The sequence below is a fragment of the Pleurodeles waltl genome, chromosome 2_2 (genome assembly GCF_031143425.1).
Source record: "Pleurodeles waltl isolate 20211129_DDA chromosome 2_2, aPleWal1.hap1.20221129, whole genome shotgun sequence".
NCBI lineage: Eukaryota > Metazoa > Chordata > Amphibia > Caudata > Salamandridae > Pleurodeles > Pleurodeles waltl.
In genome coordinates, this window is record NC_090439.1 from 221,099,078 (window position 1) to 221,118,600 (window position 19,523).

The following is a 19,523-nucleotide window of genomic DNA, read 5'->3' on the forward strand; positions in this document are numbered from 1 at the left end:
TTATTCGTCCCTGTGTTCTGGGATTCCTGTGGGTGCTGCCTGGTCTTCTGAAGGCTCTCTGAAGTGCTGAGAGCCCCCTATGTCTCCTCAATCTGAGTTGAGACCCCCAGGTACCTCCTAGGACCAGGCAGCTCCTTTTTGACACAAACCACGTACTTGCTTGAACCAAGGCTTGTTGGCGTAATCCAGCGACGCAAACTGCTTGCATGCAACAGTTCAATGTGGAACATCTCCAGCACCAAGCAGGAACCCACAGCCATCTTCTTTGGTGCTCTTCTGTACTTTTCTTCTGACCGGAGAATCTACTTTTGCACCTTTTTCTAGGTTGGCAGGGGCTCCTGTCCTTCCTGGACTCTTCTTCGACGTCTGGACTTGGTCTCCTCTCTCCACAGGTCTTCAGGTCCAGGAATCTATTTATTGTTGCTTGCAGTCTTGCTTGGATCTTTCAAAATCCTTTATCATGACTTGTAGTGTGTCCTGAGGAAACTTGCTGTACTTTACTCCTGCTTTCCTGGGCTCTGGGGTGGGGTACTTTACTAACCTTTGGTGTTCTCTTACACTTCCAGCGCCCCTCTACACACTACACTTGCCTGAGGGGAATTCGTCATTCGCATTCCACTATTTTAGTATATGGTTTTTGCTGCCCCTAGGCCCATTGCAATCTATTGTATTTTCTACTGTTTGCACTATTCTATGACTGTTTACTTACCTGATTTTGGTTATTAGTGTATATATTGTGTATAATACTTACCTTCAGAAGGAGTATTGCCTCTAAGATATTTTTGGCCTTCTGTCACAAAAATAAAGTACCTTGGAGTGTTGTTTTTTATTATGTATAAGTACTGTGTAACTATAGTGGTATTGCAGGAGCTTTGCATGCCTCCTAGTTCAGTCTAACCTGCTCTGCTACAGCTACCTCTAGACTGTCTAAGCAGCTAGAACACTGCCTACATTTCACTAATAAGGGATAACTGGACCTGGTATAAGGTGTAAGTACCTTAGGTACCTACTACAAACCAGGCCAGCCTCTTACACACAGGTCACAGCAGCACACGCATTGTAGGTGTTCTCCTATTCAAGGTCAGGAAACAAGTGAGGAATCAGATAGAAAATGGCAGTCACAACCGCGGCGGTGTACACCGTCACCACCGGTGCTGATCCCCATTGGCCACTGTACTCCATAGAGCCCCATATTATCCAATGAGGAATTGCAAGGCAGTGCTAGACCGCCTTCCGCCACGACCCCCAACGTTAGCGGGGTTACCTCACTTCCACCTGTCCCTACAAACAGGACAGGCGGTCTCCATTTCATGGTGGTGGACAACGATCAGATTAACCTTAACTGTGTTACTGCCCAGATTTGTACATACCTTGCCATTCCCACTGTCCTATCACATGCATGCACTATGTACACAGAGGTGGGGGTTCCATTGTCATTGTCATCATTGGGGGCATCTTCTGTTGGGTGACTGGATAGTCGTGGCACCTCCTCTCCACTGAGTTTGGCTGGGGCACCTGCAGGGAGGTAAGTGATGTATTATGCTTCATGCCTGTGACATTTTGTACATCCCTATCTTCCCCTCTATCGTTGCTGTTGCCCTGCCACCTTTGTTTGTGTATGGTGATGTATTGCGGGATTGCTTGTACCCCTATGCTGTGCATGCTTTGGTGATGGGTGTCCATGCTGGGCTGGGAGGGCTGACCATGCATTGGTATGGCATGGAGGGCTTGGCATTGGGTTAGTCATCAGCATTGGTGCAGTGTGTGGGATGGAGTGGAGTGATGGGAGTGAGGGTGATGATGAGGGTGTGAGATGGCATGCCGATATGCGGGGTGATAAGTGGTAAATGTTGACTTACCAGTGTCCAGTCCTCCGGCTACTCCAGCGAATCCCTCTGGATGCAGTAATGCCAAGACTTGCTCCTCCCATGCTGTGAGCTGGGGGAGGAGGTGGGGGTCCACTGCCAGTCCTCTGTACAGCAAACTGGCGCCTTGCTGCCACGGAACGTACCTTCCCCCGTAGGTCGTTCCACCTCTTCCTGATGTCGTCCCTTGTTCTTGGATGCTGTCCCATGGCGTTCACCCTGTCCACGATTCTCTGCCATAACTCCATCTTCCTTGCAATGGATATCTGCTGGACCTGTGCTCCAAAGAGCTGTGGCTCTACCATGACTATTTCCTCCATCATGACCTGCAACTCCTCATCTGGGGGTGCCTTTGTGGAGCCATGGGTGTTGTGTGGTGTGTGTAAGTGTGTGGGTGTTGGGTAGTTTGATTGGGTGTGCGTGGTGGAGTGTGTGAGGGATGTATGGGTGTGTGTGTGTGTAGTTGTCGCAGTGGTCTTGATGTCTATCTGGTGACCATGATTTGTACTTGTAAGGGGTTGTGGGTAATGTGGGTGTGTGTTTTTTTGTGGTGCGGTGTGTGTATGGGTGTCAGGTGGTTTTTTTTCTAATTGGCCAATGTTGTGTAGTTTAGTATTTGGGTGTTCTTTCTGAGCACGGTGGTGTGTACCGCCAATGGTTTACTGCCGCTGAATGTCTGCCATGGTGATTCGTGGGTCATGATGTGGTGGGCGTTGTTTTGTTGGCGTAACGGTATGGGTGTTGTCAACGACAGTTTACCACTGACCTTTGGGCTGGCGGATTTGTGTAGGTGGCTGTATTCTAGCTGTTAGACTTGTCATCCTTGGGGTGATCTCCCTTAACTTTATGCCTCTGTTTCCCAGGTTGTTGATGTGTGCTGGACTCTGTTTTTGCTGTTTTTAGTTACTCTGGGCACTTTGCCAGTGCTGACCAGTGCTAAAGTGCAAGTGCTCCTTTACAAAATGTGTATGTAATTGGCTTATCCATGATTGGCATATTTGATTTATTAGTAAGTCCCTAGTACAGTGCACTGGAGGTGCCCAGGGCCTGTAAATTAAATTCTACTAGTTGGCCTACAGCACTGGTTGTGCCACCCACATAAGTAGCTCTGTAATCATGTCTCAGACCTGCCACTGCATTGTCTGTGTGTGCAGTTTTAACTGTAAATTCGACTTGGCAAGGGTACCCACTTGCCAGGACTAAACCTTCCCTTTTCTTACATGTAAGGCACCCCTAAGGTAGGCCCTAGGTAGCCCTAAGAGCAGGGTGCAGTGTATGGTTAGGGTAGGACATATAGATGGTCATTACAACCCTGGCGGTCGGTGTTAAAGCGTCGGTAAAACCGCAAACAGGCCGGTGGAAAAATAAATGGACTCATGTCAGTGGCGGAAACCGCCAACAAAGACAGCCACTTTAACACTCCGACCGCCACGGCGGTACAAACAAACAGCGGGTGGTCACCTCCAACAGACAGGCGGAGGACAATGTACTGCTCACAGTATCACAACCTACCAATTCGCCACCTTTTCTGGGGTGGATTCCCCGTGAACAAAAACAGGGCGGAAACAGGACTTCGAAGGGAAAACGCTCACCTCTACACACCCCACGAGGAATCAGGACGCCATGGAACCCGAGCTCCAGATCCTGCCAGCCCTTATCTTCTTGCTCCTCTACCAGGAGAATGGACGCCGGCGACGAAGACCACGGTGAGTACAGCATCTACGACACAGGGGAGGGGGGAGGCAAAAAACAGGGACACACGCAATACGCAACACCCCCACCCTCGACAACACACACACTAATACATATTGATACATTACAGTTACACCCCCCAACCCCCCTGGAAGAATGCAAAGACAAAAGGAAATGAGTGCAACCATTGTAATATATTAAAATCCAGTTTGCAAAAATATATATATACACTATAAACAAAATATACACCAAGAATAGTAGTCCAGGTAATGCTCCATTGAAGTCCGTGTAACACTGGGCCCACACGGTATGGGCGAGGCCCACACTCAATCCCCGAACATGACGGAGAGAACACTGCAGGGGCATCAGATAGCAATAAAACAGGCACCTCAGGGGGAAGGGAAAGGGGGGGCACCTCAGCCAGTTGAGTGCACAACACCAAATCCACGAGGGGGCCACATGCCCACTGTTCCATCCTGGGGAGTGCAAAGCCACAGTCTCTTAAGTCTCTACAGTGGGTGGTTTGCCCACTGTTCCATCCTGGGGAGTGCAAAGCCACAGTCTCTCAAGTCTCTACAGTGGGTGGGTTGCCCACTGTTCCATCCTGGGGAGTGCAAAGCCACAGTCTCTCAAGTCTCTACAGTGGTGGGTTGCCCACTGCTTTATCCTGGGGAGTGCAAAGCCACAGTCTCTCAAGTCTCTACAGTGGGTGGTTTGCCCACTGTTCCATCATGGGGAGTGCAAAGCCACAGTCTCTCAAGTGGATGCCTTTCTCCACTGGTTCTGGAGGGGGCTTTGTACCCAGAGTGCTTCATCCTGCCAAGGACAGAGGTAGTGGATGTGAATCTCCACTGGTTCTGGAGGGGGCTTTGTGCCCAGAGTGCTTCATCCTGCCAAGGACAGAGGTAGTGGATGTGAATCTCCAATGGTTCTGGAGTGGGCTTTGTGCCCAGAGTGCTTCATCCTGCCAAGAACAGAGGTAGTGGATGTGATACTCCACTGGTTCTGGAGGGGGCTTTGTGCCCAGAGTGCTTCATCTTGCCAAGGACAGAGGTAGTGGATGTGATACTCCACTGGTTCTGGAGGGGGCTTTGTGCCCAGAGTGCTTCATCCTGCCAAAGACAGAGATAGTGGATGTAAATCTCCACTGGTTCTGGAGGGGGCTTTGTGCCCAGAGTGCTTCATCCTGCCAAGGACAGAGACAGTGGATGTTAATCTCCATTGGTTCTGAAGGGGGCTTTGTGCCCAGAGTGCTTCATCCTGCCAATGACAGAGGTAGTGGATGTGATACTCCACTGGTTCTGGAGGGGGCTTTGTGCCCAGAGTGCTTCATCCTGCCAAGGACAGAGGTAGTGGATGTGAATCTCCACTGGTTCTGGAGGGGGCTTTGTGCCTAGAGTGCTTCATCCTGCCAAGGACAGAGGTAGTGGATGTGAATCTCCAATGGTTCTGGAGGGGGCTTTTTGCCCAGAGTGCTTCATCCTGCCAAGGACAGAGGTAGTGGATGTGAATTTCCACTGGTTCTGGAGTGGGCTTTGTGCCCAGAGTGCTTCATCCTGCTTGTGATGGACTCAGTAGCATCAGTGCCCTTGGCGATCATGGGCCAGCGGTGCTAGTGGCGGCGGTGCCCTGTTCAGCTGTGCTAGGAGCGGCGGTGCCCTGTTCAGCGGTGCTTGTAGCGGCGGTGCCCTGTTCAGCGGTGCTTGTGGCGGCGGTGCCCTGTTCAGCGGTGCTTGTTGCAGTGGGGTCCTTTGCAGTGACTCAGCTGCTGGCGGTCCTGTCTGGCCCAGCGGGGCTGGTGCTGGCGGTCCTTCATGGCCCAGCGTGGCTGGTGCTGGCGGTCCTGTCTGGCCCAGGGGGGCTGGTGCTGGCGGTCCTGTCTGGCCCAGCGTGGCAGGTGCTGGCGGTCCTGTCTGGCCCAGCGGGGCTGGTGCTGGCGGCCCTGTCTCGACCAGCGGGGCTGGTGCTGGCAGAGGCCTCCTGGGCAGCTGTGCTGGTGGCGTTGGCCTCCTGGGTAGCAGGGCTGGTGGTGGTGGCTTCCTGGGCAGCAGGGCTGGTGGCGGTGGCCTCCTGGGCAGCGGGGATGATGGCGGTCGCATCCTGGGCAGCAGGGCTGGTGGCAGTGGCCTCCTGGGCAGCTGTGCTGGTGGCGTTGGCCTCTTGGGCAGCAGGGCTGGTGGCGGTGGCCTCCTGGGCAGCAGGGCTGGTGGTGGTCGCCTCCTGGGCAGCTGTGCTGGTGGCGGTCGCCTCCTGGGCAGCAGGGCTGGTGGCGTTGGCCTCCTAGGCAGCAGGGCTGGTGGCGGTGGCCTCCTGGGCAGCAGGGCTGGTGCTGGCGGTGGCCTCCTGGGCAGCGGGGATGATGGCGGTCGCCTCCTGGGCAGCAGGGCTGGTGGCGGTGACCTCCTGGGCAGCGGGATGATGGCGGTCTTCTCCGCCGTGCTGCTCTTCCCAGACTTGCTGACTTTCTTGTGGCCCTTCCCCACCTTGGAAGGTGTTGCAGCTGAATCCACACTCCCACCTGTACCCCTGGGAGTGGCTTTGGTGGCTGGAGTCTTACCCCTCTCCCGCCGGGCACTGGCCAACTTTTGATGCTTGACAGGTGGGGGACTGTCCGTGCTGTAGCTCCGTGCCACACAGGCTGCCCTGGTGGCCGGTGCACTCCAGATGCCGGTGACTACAGGCACTACTGGTCCCGGAGATGTTGTGGCTGAGGTGCTAGGTTGGGACCTGGAGAGTCGGGCCTTAGGAGACGGACGGGGTAGGGGAGGTGTGGGAAAGAGGTCAAGGCTGGACAGGAAAGGTTTTTTGGGAACACTGGGGCGGGTAGCTGTAGGGGGTTTGGGAGTGGAGGAAGAGGTTGTGGTTGTGGAAGGTGTTCGTTTGGTGACTTTGGATGAAGGTGCATGCGCTGGAGGCTGTCGTGAGGTGGATGGCTGTTGGGTGGGTGTGTGTCTGCGTTTGTGTATCTTGGGAGGGGGCGTCACAGTCACACTAGGTGAGGACACAGGGGATGTGTGAATGGCAGTGGGGGTGGTGACTGCACGTGACCGGAGTGTGGTGGTGGGTGTGCTGGTGATGGAAGTAGTGGCTGTAGATGTAGTGCATGCAGGTATAAGTGTAGACGAGACAGGGAGGGAGGAGGGAGAGGAGGAGGAGGGGGACACAGTGGAGGCAGTGGATGTTGGTGTGTCTGCATGTGTGTGATGCTTGCGTGACTGCCTGTGGGATGTGTGGTGCTTATGTTTGCCAGAGCTTCCCTTGTGTGTGGACGTGTGTGCATGCTGGTCTGAAGGTGTGCTTGGGATAGGCTGAGGTACAGGGGATTGGGTCTGGGTGGAGGAAGTTGGAAGGGGGAGACTAGAGACAGGGGCAATGGCTGCCATCAAAGCTGAAGCCAGAGTCTGAAAAGCTCGTTGAAGGGCCGCCTGACCAGAATTAATGCCCTCCAGGAATGCATTTGTTTGTTGCAACTGCCTTTCTACACCCTGGATGGCATTCAAAATGGTAAACTGCCCAACAGTGAGAGACCTGAGGAGGTCAATGGCCTCCTCAGTGAGGGCAGCAGGGGTGACTGGGGCAGGGGCTGAGGTGCCTGGGGTGAAGGTGATGCCCACCCTCCTGGGTGAGCGGGCACGGGGCAAAGGCTGAGGGGCTGCTGGGAGGGTGGTGCTGGTAGGGGGGGTGGTGGTGGCTGTACCTGTAGATGCGGGGGTCACAGATGTTGCCGCCACCACAAGGAAGCTCCCATCAGAGGACGAGTCTGTGTCACTGGTGTCAGCTCCTGTCCCCGCCGTGGAGCTCCCCTCACCCTCTGTCCCACTGGTGAACTCTGAGTTCGTAGTGTCGCCCTCAAGGGCCATGTGGGATGCAGCTCCCTCCTACTCCGGTGCCACTGCTCCTCCGCCTGATGATGCTAATGCACACAAGAACAGGGAGACCACAAAAAGGGGGGGGCAGAAGAAAGACATGTTGAGTGCATGCATTACCGCTACCGTTGGCGGACTAACAGACACAGAAGCCCCCTGCACTACGCCGCTGACTTGTGCTCCACTGTTCAATCCCTGGGACATGGCCTACAAGGCTATGGACGACATCTGCACACATGGATGACACAGGAGCCTGATTAGGTGTACTTGGCACTGTACACAGGTGGGTTTGGTCAGGGTCTGTCAGAACAAGCAGACCTAACTAGCACACTCGCCCTGGCCTAGGGAAACCCACAGCCCACCTCCCCCACCCAGACACCCCCACTGTGCGCAAAATCAGCATAATTAGAATGTACTCACCCCCTTGTGGCTGCTGTGATGCCCTCAAGCGCCCATCCAACTCGGGTACGCCACCGCCAGGATCCTGAACATCAGGAGGGTCATGGTGCGACGGGTACCCCTCCCACGTTGGGAGGCCATCCCCAGCTGGGCCTCCGCCGTCTTCTTGCTCCAGCGGCTAATGTCCTCCCATCTCTTACGGCAGTGGGTGCTCCGTCTGTGGTAGACCCCCAGGGTCCAGACGTCCTTGGCGATGGCACACCAAATTACTTTTTTCTGGTGGGCGCTGAACTACATGAATTGTACAGGGGGAAAAGAAAAGTTATTACCAAATGCACCGTCACAGTCATTGGCCCCCATCTCTACCCTTGCCATGATGCACATGCACTCACCGTCGTTTCATGCACGCCTCAATCCCCCCCCATCTTTCATCCACCCCACTCCACAAAGGCATAGCCCGTACAGCATGCTCCCAGTGTATTTACCTGTTTGTCTGGAGGACCGTACAGTAGCGTGTACTGGGAGAGGACCCCATCCACGAGTTTCTCCAACTCCTCCGATGTGAAGGCAGGGGCCCTTTCTCCAGATGCACGAGCCATTGTCTCTTCCAGACCGAGGTCACAACAGCACTTGCAGTGTAGGTCCTCTCCTGTCGAAGATCAGGTATCGAGTGATTGAACAGATAGAAAATGGCGGTCACGTCCGCGGCGGTGCGTTCCGTCACCGCTGGCGTACATCGTCATTGGATCCTGGGACCCATAGGGTCCAATGTTAACCAATGCAGCATTGCGCCACGGTCTTCGGCCGCCTACCGCGACGGTGTACAACGCCAGCGCAGTTACCTCACATCCCATTGTCCCACTTTACATGTCCGGCAGCAGCCATTTCAGGGGCCCACATGGCTTAATTTTTCACTGCGTCACACATACCTAGGCCTTGTCTCAACACTCATACAGGCCAAATTTTGGATTATGATTCGTGTTCTGTGTAAGCTGTGGGTACGTACCTCTGAGTTGGTTGACTCTGTGCTCGCTGTTGTCCTTCATAGGCACCGTCCGCTGGGACATGTGAGGAGATGGCGGCATCCTCCGGTGTACAGACCGCTGGTGGACCTGTCGACAATGGAGGAAAGACATGTGACACCTACAGGCTTGACCGTGCCACAATCCTGGAACTGTGTGCCCAGCTGGAGCCAGACCTGATGTAAGCTATCCGCCATCCCACAGGAATCCCCCCTCAAGTGTAGGTGCTGTCAGTACTCCATTTCCTTGCAAGTGGGTCATTTCAAACAACAGTGGCCATAGCATCAGGGATGTCCCAGCCTATGTTTTACAACGTGTTGTGCAGAGTGTCTGCCATGCTGAAACACATGCGGAGCTACATCGTTTTCCCTCAGGTGGACGATTTGCCTACAGTGAAAGGAGACTTCTATGGCCTGGGACATATCCCCAACATAATAGGTGCCATTGATGGGACCCATGTGGCTTTGGTACCCCCCCGCAGGAGTGAACAGGTGTACAGAAACCGGAAGAGTTATCATTCCATGAATGTGCAGATGGTGCGTTTGGCAGACCAGTACATCTCCCATGTTAATGCCAAGTTCCCTGGCTCAGTGCATGACGCTTACATCCTGCGGAATAGCAGCATCCCTTACGTGATGGGTCAACTCCAGAGGCACTGTGTGTAGCTATTAGGTGAGCACCTGGAAGCAAGTCAGTGGGAATGGTTGTCTGGGTCTGGGGACATCCCAACAGGTTAGTGTGTGTCTAACAGTTGTCCCTCGCCATTTGCAGGTGACTCTGGTTAGCCCAACCTGTCATTGCTACTGACCCCAGTGAGGAATCCCAGGACAAGGACAGAGGAACGCTACAATGAGGCCCATGGTTCAGGTGCCGCCATATGAGAGGTGGATCCCTATTCTACTCACCAAAGAAGGTGTGCCAGATCATCGTGGCCTGCTGTATGCTTCACAACTTAGCTTTGCAACAACAGGTGCCTTTTCTGCAGGAGGATGGTCCAGATGGCTTTGTTGTTGCAGCTGTGGAGCCTGTGGACAGTGAAGACGAGGAAGCAGAAGAAGAGGACATCGACAACAGGAACTCGGTGATCCTGCAATATTTCCAGTGAGACACAGGTAAGAATACAAACCTGCCTACTACATGTACTTAAACACTACTACCTCTCTACTGTCTGTCATTTTCAGCCAGTGTATGGTCACTGAGTTGTCACTTTCCCTTACGATTTCACAGATGTGGGTCCCACTGTGTGACATCTGCTTTGTTTCCTCATGGGCTAGAGCTGTGTGACATAGGTATGTTGACATTACATTTGAAAGAGCATTTTGACACTGTAATTGCTAATACACTATTTTGAAATAACAGACTGACTCCAGCTTGTTTTGTGCTTCAAGGGTGTTTATTTAAGTGCTCAATATTGGAGGGGGTTGTAAAATGGTGAGTGGTGATGGTGGAGGAATGTCCATGGCAGAGTCCAGTCCATTAGTCTCACAGGTGCATTGCCCAAATGGGCATAGGAAGTGGAGCTGGGGCAGTTTGAGGATGGGCAGGGTGGCAAAGTGGGACAGGCAGATGACATTCAGGGTGGTCTCATTTCTTGGCGGGGTCTTGGCATCGTTCTCTGTCTTTGTCCTGGATCTCAGGGACCGTTTGCAGGGTGGTTCTCCGTCTGCACGGGCTGGGGTTCTGGTGTGGTGTTCCTGTGGCGGTGCTTCCTGTCCACTAGCACCGGCAGAGGTGGTGGGCAGTTCATCGTCCAGGCTAGTGTCAGGGGCCCCTTGTTGTGCCACAGTGTCCCTCCTGGTGTTGAGTACTTAATTCAGCACCCCTACGATGGTGCCCAGGGTGGAATTGATGGCTCTGAGTTCCTCCCTGAAGCCCAAATACTGTTCCTCCTGCAGGCGCTGGGTCTCCTGAAACTTAGCCAGTACCGTTGCCATCGTCTCCTGGGAGTGGTGGTAGGCTCCCATGATGTTGGAGAGGGCCTCGTGGAGAGTGGGTTCCCTTGGCCTGTCCTCCCCCTATCGCACAGCAGCCCTCCCAGTTCCACTGTGTTCCTGGGCCTCCGTGCCCTGGACTGTGTGCCCACTACCACTGCCCCCAGGGGGTGTGTGATAGCATGCAGGTAGAGTGGGGGATGTAATAGTTAAGATTTGACTTACCAGAGTCCATTCCTCCATCTACTCCTGCGAGGCCCTCAGGATGCAGAATCGGCAAGACCTGCTCCTCCCATGTTGTTAGTTGTGGGGGAGGAGGTGGGGTCCACCGCCAGTCCGCTGAACCGCAAGGTGGTGTCTTGATACCACGGAACGCACCATCCCCGTAGGTCATTCCACCTCTTCCTGATGTCATCCCGATTTCTTGGGTGCTGTCCCACTGCGTTAACCCTGTCCACTATTCTGCGCCATAGCTATGGAGGTGTGCTGCACCTGTGATCCGAATGGCTGTGGCTCTACCCGGACGATTTCCTCCACCATGACCCAGAGCTCCTCCTCAGAGAACCTGGGGTGTCTTTGCCGTGCCATGGGGTGGTGTGGGTGATGTGTGGGGTGGTGTGTGTAGTGATAAGTGGGGTAATATTTAGTGGTGTGTTGTGTGAGGTGCGTGGAAGTTCTGTGGGTGATTGTATTGTGTGCCTGTGGCTGCTTGGTAGCTGTTTGTGGTGTCTCTCTCTGGCCTTCTTTCAGTAATTGTGGTTGTAGGGGTTTGTGGGTGATGTGGGTGTGTGTTTTATATTGTAATGGGTGTGTGGGAGTGGTGTGTGTATGTGTATCAGGTGTGTGTGTTTCGAATTGTCCAATGTGGATGTGTTTTGTAAATGTGTGTGTATTTGAGTGCGGCAATGTGTACCGCCAATGGAATACTGCGGTTGAAAGACTGCCGCGTGGATTCGTGTGTCGTGATAGTGTGGGTGTATTTCTGTTGGCGTGACGGAGGAGATTTTGTTTTGGCCAGTTTATCACTGACCTTTGGTGTGGCGGACTTGTGTGGGTGTCTGAATTTTGGCGGATTCCGAGCTGTGGGTCATAATAGCTGTGGCAGATTTATGCGGCGGTGTGTTGGCGGTCTTCTAAGTGGCGGTAAGCGGCTTTTACCACCAATGTTGTAATGAGGGCCATAGTAATGTGTCCTGATAGTGAAATATTGCTATGTGGAGTTTGGGGTCTCTGAGCTCACAATTTGAAAATACATTTTAGGAAAGTTGATTTTAAGATTGTGTGTTTGAAAATGCCAATTTTAGAAAGTGAGCATGTTCTTGCTTATACCATTTCTGTGACTCTACCTGTTTGTGGATTCCCTGTCTGGGTCAGTTTGACAGTTGGGCTTGTCGCTCCTCACACTAGACAGTAACACAAATGGAGCTGGGGTGTAGTATGCATTTCCTGATGAGCCATATGTGCTAGGAGGGAGGGGAGGAGTGGTCACTCACACCTGAAAGGGCTGTGCCTGCCCTCACACAATGCAGTCTCCAACCCCCTGGTAAGTGTCTAGGGCCTGGCCTGGGCAAGGCAGGATTTCACATTCAAAAGAGACTTTACTTTGAAGTAGGTCTACTTCAAAGGAGAAATTGGGTATAAGAAGGGCACCCAAAACCACAGACTTTTTTGTCCAAGAGGAACCTCTGCCTGGAGAAGAGCTGAGGAAGAAGGGCTGCACTGCCTGTGACTATGCTTTGTGGAGCTATCCTACAGTTGCTGCTTCTGCCAGAGTAAGAGAAAAGACTAGACTTTGTGTGTCTTCCATCTTGTGAAGATCTCCAAGGGCTTGATTTAGAGCTTGCCTCCTGTTGTTTGAAGTCTCAGGGACAGCAAAGACTTCTCTCTGCCAGCACCTGGAGTCTCTGGAGACACTCCTACTTTACCCTGTGGTGCCCATCCAGTTCCTAGGACCTTGAAAGGAGAAGCTGGCAGCCTAAGAGGAAGAAGTCTACGTACAGAACGCTGTGCAGGGAAAAGATCGACGCAACTTCGATCTCAGGCTGGAAAATCGACGCACCGCCGGCTTTGCAGCTGAAAATCGGCACTCGCCTGTAACACGACCGAAGAATCGACGCACGGAGCTGGAGAAATGACGTGCAGCATTGCTGACGGAGGCTGGTGAGGTCGCAACCCGTGCTGCGTGGTTTTCGGATCATTGTGCGGCTGGATTTCCGATGCAAGTACTGCTGGGTGTGTAAAAATTATGCAAGGCCTGCATGGACCCGAGAGTGCTGACCGAATCGACGCATCGCTCTCCTGCAGAGAGAAGAAACGGCGCGCCCCGATGAAAGGAGGAACGACGCAAAGTCTCGCTCGTGAGTGAAATCAACTCATCCCAAGTCCTTTTTGACGCACACTCGCCCGTGCGGGGTTATTTTTTACGCACCCAAAGTACATTTTCACGCTAACAGTGTTAGTGTATGTTTAAAACTACATGAAGACTCTTTTTGCTTTTTAATTGATAACTTGACTTGTGTATTGTGGATTTTTGATGTTTTGGTCTTGTTTTGTTTAGATAAATATTCTCTATTTATCTAAACCTGTGTTGTGTCATTTTGTAGTGTTTTCATTAAGTTACTGTGTGTACTGGTGCAAATACTTTACACCTAGCACTCTGAAGTTAAGCCTACTGCTCGTGCCAAGCTACCAAGGGGGTAAGCAGGGGTTAGCTGAGGGTGATTCTCTTTTATCCTGACTAGAGTGAGGGTCCTTGCTTGGACAGGGGGTAACCTGAATGCCAACCAAAGACCCCATTTCTAACACTAGCGATTTGTTGTGTGTGTGTCATAATATGGCGAACGGATATCCGCTACCGCAACGGCATGTTGGTGGGCGTCAGCGTGGCGGTAAGCAGGATTTACTGCTAATGTCATCATAAGGGCCTGAGTATTATCTTTCATGTGTCTGAGTACTGTGTGACTGCAATGGTTTTGCAAGAGCTCTGCATGTCTCCTAGTTCAGCCTTAGCTGCTCTGCCGACAGCTACCTCTAGACAGCCTGGCTTCTAGACACTGACTACATTTCCCCAATAAGGGATAACTGGACCTGGTGTAAGGTGAAAGAATCTTCGTTATCCACTACAAACAAGGCCAGCCTCCCACAAGCAGGCAGCAGCCATGCACACAATGGAGCTGGGAGCCCACGGAAATCAGTGAGAAGGCAGGACAGGAATGCAGCAGGAACACACACACTGGGCCTGGGAGGCCTCAGAAAGCAGTGAGAAGGAGGGATAGGCAGGCAGCAGGCATTCTCACAAGGGGCTGAGAGCCCACGGAAAGCAGTGAGATGGTGGGAGAGGAAGGAACACACACAATGGGGGTAAGTGCACACAGGATGCAGTGGGGGGGGGACAGGCAGGCAGCAGGCTCGCACAGAATGGGTCTGAAAGCCCAGGAAAAGCAGTGAGAAGGATGGACAAGCAGTCAGCAGGCACGCACATAATGGGACTGAGAGCCCACAGAAAACATTAAAAAGGAGGGACAGGAGGGTAGCATGCTTGGACACAACGGGCCCGAGAGCCCGTGGAATGCAGAGAGAATGAGGGATAGGCAGGCATGCCCTCAACGCGGATGAAAGCCAGCAGAAAGCACTAAGAACAAGGGAGAGCCAGGCAGCAGGTATGCACACAAAGGAGCAGACAGCCCATGGAAAGCAGTGACAAGGAGAGGCAGGCATGCACACAACAGGGCTGAGAGCCCGTGGAAAGCAGTGAGAAGGAAGGAGAGGCTGGCAGCAGGCACCCACACAATGAGGTGAGAGCTCATAGAAAACACTGCAAAGGAGGGAGAGGAAGGTAGAAAGCATACACACAATGGGGCTGAGAGCCCATGGAAAGCAGTGAGAGAGAGGGACAGGGAGGCATGCACTCAATGGGACTGAGATCCCTGTGAAAGCACTGAGAAGGAGTGACAGGCAATGTTAGAAATGGGGTCTTTGGTTGTCCAAGCAAGGACCCTCACTCTAGTCAGGGTAAGTCACACAATCCAAATTATCCTGTGCCTACCCTCTGGTAGCTTGGCACTGAGCAGTCAGGCTTAACTTAGAAGGCAATGTGTAAATTATTTGTGCAATAAATTATGCAATAACACAGTAGAACACCACAAAAATACACCACACAGTGTTTAGAAAAATATATAATAATTATCTGGTAAGATGCATGTCAAAATGATCAAGATGCAATAAGTATACATTGAAATATCACTGTAAAAATGATATGAAGTGTCTTTAGTCTTTTAAAAAGCAACAAGTGTTTCTTGCAAGCACAAAGTACCTGGTTTGCGTTCAAATTCTCTGCAAGGGACCGCAGAGGAGGAGATGCATGGAAAACGGGGGGTGTGCGTCAATTTTTCCGGTGCACACAGACGATGCGTCATTGAGTTTTCACGCAGTGCAGGCTTTGCGTCGATTTCCGGCATGTAGACTGGGGTCCTCTTCAGGTTGCAGGATTTTTGGACGCCCAGGGACGATGCGTTGAAATCCTGGGCGAGCAGGACGAAGTCACAGGGGCTGTGTTGACCCGGTGGGCGTTGCGTGGAAATTTCTACCGTATGGCAGGCGCTGCGTCGATTCCTCTGAGGAAGTCAGGCTGCGTTGTTCCGGCTTGGCTTTGCATCGATGCAGTGGGGCGTGCGTTGAATTTTCGGTCACAATGCTGACGCTGCGACAATCTTCTCCTTGCGAAGTCGGGCTGCGTCATTCTGGTTCAGCGTGCAGTGATTTTCTCACCACGATGCAGGCTGTGCGTCGTTTCCTGCAGGGTGTGTGTCGATTTTTGCCGCACAAGGAGTTCTTTTGCAGGAAGGAAGTCTTTTTGGTCCTGAGACTTCAGGGAACAGGAGGCAAGCTCTATCCAAGCCCTTGGAGAGCACTTCTCAGCACAGCCAGAGAGCAGCAAGGCAGCAGGGCAACAGCAGGGCAGCAGTCCTTCTCATAAAGCAGTCCAGGTGAGTCCTTTGGGCAGCCAGGCAGTTCTTCTTGACAGGTTGCAGGTTCTGGTTCAGGGTTTCTTCTCAAGGAAGTGTCTGAGTTGGTAGGGTCAGAGACCCTGCTTAAATACCCAAATGTGCTTTTGAAGTGGGGGAGACTTCAAAGAGTGGCTTAGAAGTGCATAAGGTCCCCTTTCAGTTCCATCCTGTCTGCCAGGGTCCCAGTAGAGAGTGTGGCAGTCCATTGTGTGAGGGCAGGCTACTGTCCTTTGACATGTAAGTGTCAGGCCCTTCAACCTCGCAGCCCAGGAGGACCCATTCGATATGGAGATGTATGCAAGTGTGTCTGAGCATCCTGTGTTTGGGGTTGTCTGAGTGAATGCACAATGGAGCTGTCAACTAAACCTAGCCAGACGTGGTGTGACCGGGCCGGCCCGAAAACGTCTCTACCAGCATCATCCGACTCTGTGTCGGGCAAGACCGACACGTCAGTTCCGCGTTCCCATGTTGCCATGGGACCGCTCTCGGCATCGATGACGCGTTTCCCTGTTTCCAGGGAAACGCTCGAGGACTTCCGGGCCATCGGGAGAGAAAAGGGGAAGGTACGCGATCAGCGAGGAGAGGGAGTTGAAGGAGCGAACGAGTACGAGACGAATTCAGGAGCAGAGGAGCGGAGCGACGAGACAGGTGAGGAAGCAGCCGAAGCAGGAGAAGAGGAAAAGCGGACCACACACGGAGAAAGATCGGAGCAAGAAAACCGAGGAGCCAGCCACGACCCCGGAGGGTCGTGGCTTGCAAAGGTACGGTCCCTCCTGGGGACAAGAGAATTTACACCTAAAAAGACACTGGGGAAGGGAATTGGGGAGTTGGGAGAGGTAAAAAGGGAAGGGGCACAGGTTGAGCAATGAAAGGGGAGACTGGCTATCTTGCGCAATCCGGGAGCACGGTGTGTCCACTAAACCCCGTCACCACTATCTTTTATCCCGTGCACTGGTACCTCGGTACACTATCCCTATTCCCCTACATCCCTTTCCCCTTTTTTATAGGAAGAGTAACCCCAGAAACACCCCGTCACTTACCTTGGCATTTTTCTGTTTTCTTGCCGGTAACCCACTGGAGCCACCCGAGTTCCCCAGAATTCACCGACCTAGGAAAGAAGAAGAGGAAGAAGAAAAACAGAGTTACAAGAAGAGAAGAACCACAGCCCAAAGACCCCTAGTGTAGACTGTAATCTTTTTGAACCAAAGAAAAGTAAAAGGAGAAAACAAATAAAAAAAACCTTTACTTACCGTACTTTCCGATCTCAGTCTGGTTTATACCGTTCAGCCTGCCACAGTGGTGTCAGGAGTGGGATTTAGCCCTAAGGCTAAGAACGGTATAGACAATGAGTGAAAGCCCTACTCTGGAGGACATGATTAAACAGCTGGCCGAAGGGCAGCGCCATTTACAGTTGGTGTGGGAAGCCCACCAGCGAGAGGCTAAGGAAGATACGGAGGCCTTACAGTCCGCCCTAAAGAGCCAGGCCACTATCTTGGCGAACAACCAACTGGCGCATGAGACGGCGAGGAAAAAGTTAACAGAGACAATAGCCGCCGGTAAAGTTCACCCTAATGTCCCCAGTTCAGTTCTACAAAAATTCCAGGAGGGGGAAGACCCGGACTCTTTCTTTACCAACTTCGAAAGGGTGGCTTCCTCCGCCCAATGGCCGGAGGAAAGATGGGGACAATACATCGCCCCTTTGCTCACAGGACTTATGCAGGCGGCTTATCAAGCAGCTAATCCGGGTGGTACCACGTCTTACCAGGACATAAAGAAGAGCATTTTGGAACGGGTTGGCCACGATACTGAGTACTATAGAGTAAAGTTCCGAAAAGTAAAATGGGGACAGAATGAGGACCCCCGAACCTTTTACTTCCGGGTTAAAGACTTAGCACTTAAGTGGTTAGGCCCGATAGGAACCAGCAGAGAAGATGTCTGTCATAAAGACAATCATCCTCGAGCAATACTTGGACTCCCTACCCACCAGTACCAAAAATTGGATAAGGCAACATCCAAAGGTGGATACAGAGCTTGCCATAGATTTGGCCTGTGCTTTCCACAGGTCTACCGAAGTGAGACCACTACAACCCAGACTCAACATAAAACCCCTCGCACCACCACCAAAACCCGTCCCGAGATATCCTGTGGAAGAACCGATTCCCCGTAAACAAGGGGAGAGTCACCCAATGCAGGGACCACAATGTTTTAACTGTGGAGAATGGGGTCATATAGCCCGCGTATGCCCCAGGAAAATAGATGGCGTTGAACCTATGGAGATAGGAGTAACCCGACGCAGAGTCCTATGCACTGGAGGGGGGAATGCCAAATTTAAACAAATCATAAAAATAAATGGACGGTCCCTCTCTGCCCTCATAGACTCGGGTTGTAGTCAATCCGTCATTCGACAAAATCTAATAGGTCCTGTGGATAAGAACTCCAGTCAATGGGTTACCATCTGCTGTATACATGGCGATAAGGAGCAGTACCCCCTTATGGTAGTTGAGCTCGAGTGGGGGGAATATAGAGACTTTCTTCCTATGGGAGTTATGGACCAACTGATTGAAGAATGTATTATCGGCACAGACTATATGCATTTTCAACAACTTTTAAATTGTACCCAAAACCAGAGGGAGAACCTCGAATGGTGGAATGAGGCTCTTTTTTTTGGTAACCCCATTGAGTGTCCCCCACACCGCAGGAAACTTTCCCGCAGGGAAAAAAGATACGAGAGATTGAAATTTCAGGCGACCAAAGAGAACAACCATCCCACAAGAGTTGTAGCTGAGAATTGTAGCGCACCCATAAGCTTCCGCCAACATCAGAGAGAGGACCCTACCCTCACTCATGCTTGGAGAACAGCGAAATCCGAAGAAACAGATGAGGTGGGTCCCTATTTCCTAGTGCAAAGAAATCTTCTCTATAGGGTTACTACTACCAGAACAGGGGAACGCAAACACCAATTAGTAGTCCCAGAAGCCTATAGGAACCAAGTACTCTTTCTAGCACACAATCAACCGGGAGGGGGCCATTTCGGCAGAAAAAAAACCGAGGAATATCTCCTCAGGAAGTTCTACTGGCCAGGGGTTTTTGCCCACATTAGGAAATATTGCTTACAATGCCCTAGGTGTCAGCTCACAGAACCAGGCAGACCCAGGAAAGCACCCCTACTACCTCTTCCCATCATTGACATTCCGTTTAGCAGGTTGGGGATGGAATTAATTGGACCCCTACTTCCTTCAACTGGAGGACACACCTATATTTTGGTTATCTTAGACTATGCTACAAGGTACCCCGAAGCCCTTCCCCTAGCAAGCATGACAACTAAATCAGTAGCACAGGCTATGATAACGGTATTCACTCGGACAGGGTTTCCCCAAGAGATCCTCACTGACCAGGGTACACCATTCATGTCGAACCTCATGAAACAAATATGTAGGGTACTAGGAATTACACAAATAAAAACTTCAGTTTATCATCCCTAGACGGACGGACTAGTAGAACGCTATAACCGGACTATTAAAACACTATTATGGGAGAGATTGGGACCAGAAATTACCCTTAGTTCTCTATGCTATTAGAACCCACGAACAGGCCTCAACGTGACATAGCCCGTTCAAACTGGTTTTCGGAAGGCAACCCCGTTGTCTTTTGGATATGGCCGTAGAAACATGGGAGGAAGAAGAAGAAGAGGAAGGAAGGCCATTATTAGAGTATGTCCAAAAACTTAAAACACACCTACGAG